The sequence below is a fragment of the Cebus imitator genome, unplaced genomic scaffold (genome assembly GCF_001604975.1).
Source record: "Cebus imitator isolate Cc_AM_T3 unplaced genomic scaffold, Cebus_imitator-1.0 Scaffold117, whole genome shotgun sequence".
Taxonomy (NCBI): Eukaryota; Metazoa; Chordata; class Mammalia; order Primates; family Cebidae; genus Cebus; species Cebus imitator.
The window spans coordinates 3697702-3700248 of record NW_016107432.1 but is presented as its reverse complement, the minus strand read 5'-3'; the positions used below and the strand labels follow the sequence as shown (position 1 = coordinate 3700248).

Below are 2547 nucleotides of genomic sequence, written 5' to 3'. Positions count from 1 at the left end.
GTGATCCACCCGCCTCGGCCTCCCAAAGTGCTGGGATTACAGGCTTGAGCCACCGCGCCCGGCCGTGTAATAAGGTTCTTAAAGCATCGCTTCTTACACCTGCCTGACCCTTGGTCTTGGCCTTTTTCAGGAGCTGGGATATCTGTGCCTGGTGAAAATGAAACTGGAATTCCTGACCTGGGAATTCAGTATTTCCTCTCACGCCAACTAAACACTCCCCTTTTTTTTTTTTTTTTTTTTTTTTTTTTTTTTTTTTTTTTTTTTTTTTTTTGAGATGGAGTCTCGCTCTGTCCCCCGGGCCGGAATACAGTGGTACAATCTTGCTTACGGGAAACTCCGCCTCTAGGGTTCAAGTGATTCTCCTGCCTCAGCCTGCTGAGTAGCTGATGTTACAGGCACGTGCCACCATGTCCAGCCAATTTTTGTTTTTTTATTAGAGGCGGGGTCACCATGTTGATCAGGCTGGTCTCAAATTCCCGACGTCTGGTTGATCCATCTGCCTCAGTCTCCCAAAGTGCTGGGATTACAGGCATGAGCCACCGTGCCTGGCCTAAACACTCACTTCTAATGTAGATTCAGGAATTGGCCTGTGGCTTCCAGACTCCTTTTGGAATGTCACAATCCAGACTTGATATTTTAATGAAGGCCACCCAGCAGTAGCTGGCAGTGGGTCCCAGTGCTGGCAGGAGCGTGGCGGGAGGAGGCTCTGTCTTCATGCATCCTTCAGGGGTCCCAGGGCTGACTCCACCTGAGAGCCCATCCTGGGCTGTGTGAAACACCTTTTGTAGAAATTGTGTTTTTATTAAAACATCAAATCCGTGTTCCTGTAACAGTGCGGAGTAATAATATTTCTGAACCGTTGGGCACACAGGAGTGAGTGGAAGTGGGCTGGGCTGTAGGGGCAGGTGTGGCCACGGGGCCAGTTCCAGAAGGAGCCTCGCTGTCCTTGGGGGTTCGAGTGCTGGGCCCCCCGTCCGTGGGCACAGCCTTTGGCTTCCAACTTCCTGCTCTTCAGGGAGGGCCTGCAGGCTTAGAGGCCTACGTTCCCGGGAACAGAGTGCCCCCGGACCGGTGGCCCTGTCAACCGGTCAGGCTCTCCCTGCTCTGGGGACCTCAGTGACTTCTTGGGAGTCCTGGGGTTAGGGGTTGGAACCATAACTGAGGTGTCACCCAGGAGGACCAGCTCTCCTGAAAGACTCAGGCAGCTGAGGGGAAAGAGGGGGCCGAGTACTGCCCGAGGGAGTCCTGGGCAAGGCGGGACTTCAGGCGGCAGCCCGGCCCACAGGCAGGGCCCTGAGGGACGTGTGGTAGCATGGAGCCACGGAGGGCAGGCTGCAGCCCGCACCTCAGGGTGCTCCCTACCTCAGTGTGGCCCGGCCTCGGGAGTGGGTGGAGGGTGCCTGTGGCAGGATGGTGGTGTGGTGTCCAGCGCCCGACCCTTTTCCCACAGGTGCTTTGCCCGCACTGGGACCAGGCCCTGTGGGTGCCTCGGGCTTCTCCGTAGCACTGGCTGCTGGTTCATTCACACCAGGGGCCTAGCTCGACCCCTAGGCCCTTATTAATCAGAGGAAATGATGGCCCCACAGCTGGGGTGGGGAGGTGCCCACTCGTGGAGACAGCAGCCCAAAGAGCTATGAACAAACCAGGTGCTGTCGGTGACCCCAGGAGCCTCCAGCCATGGGAAGCCAGACCCCCACAAAACAAGTGCCCCTCAGCACCAACCAGCAGAAGGCACAGGCGGGGACCCTGCCAGCCTAGAGGAGGCCCAGCCACTAGAGGGGACCCTGTGGTGGAGGCTCAGCTGTGCTGACAGCCGGGGTCTCAGGGCTCACCTCATGGGGCAGGGGCAGCAGCTGGGAAGCTCCTGGTGGGCCAGCTTCGAGGACCAGCCTGGCCAGTGCTCTGCTGCCTGGGGTCTCTAAGGAAGTGCTCTCAGAAGGAGGGTTTGGTCCCCCAGCACCTTCATGGGCCTCTGTGCTCCCAGTGGCCCAGGTCTTTGGTCCCCAGCACCTACTCAGGGTCCCACTGCACCCACCAGCGCTCCTCCAGGGCACTGGCTGGAGAGGGGCCTGAAGTTGTAGCAGGAACAGCTCCCGAGCCAGCGCTAGGGGGCGCCCCTAGCCTGTGCTCCGAGCCCCCTGCTCTGCCGGCCTGTTGGCCACGTTTCCCCGAAACCCTGCGGGCCTCCACCTGTGCCCTTCAGGCCAAAATGCGCCTCCCCACCCCGCCACTGCCTCCAGGTGTCCCACGGCCAGGCCAGCCTCTGGGACCCAGCCCGGGGTTTCTGGGCAGGTGGGGACATTAGGGATGCAGAACCCTGTGAGGTCACTGCCGCCTCCGCCAGGCCTGCACTGACCCCACCCGTGCTTCTCTCAACGGGGTTGGGTTAAACCCTCGCCTGCCAGCAAACAGACCAGGAACTCCCCCTGACCTGAAATATGAGTTTGGAGCTAGCGTATCTTAGAAGCCAGAATGAAAGTTCATGCAGCCCACGGCAGGGAAACCCAGCAGAGGGGTGGAGAGATGAAGAGGATGGCAGAGGGGAGG

The 2547-nt window shown here is 59.2% G+C and overlaps 1 protein-coding gene across 1 annotated transcript in view; it reads right to left on the bottom strand.

Annotated features, from left to right (window-relative positions):
• The window catches only part of FGFR3 (fibroblast growth factor receptor 3), a 26721-nt gene that overhangs the window by 5170 nt on the left and 19004 nt on the right, over nt 1-2547 (bottom strand). The window lies entirely within an intron of this gene.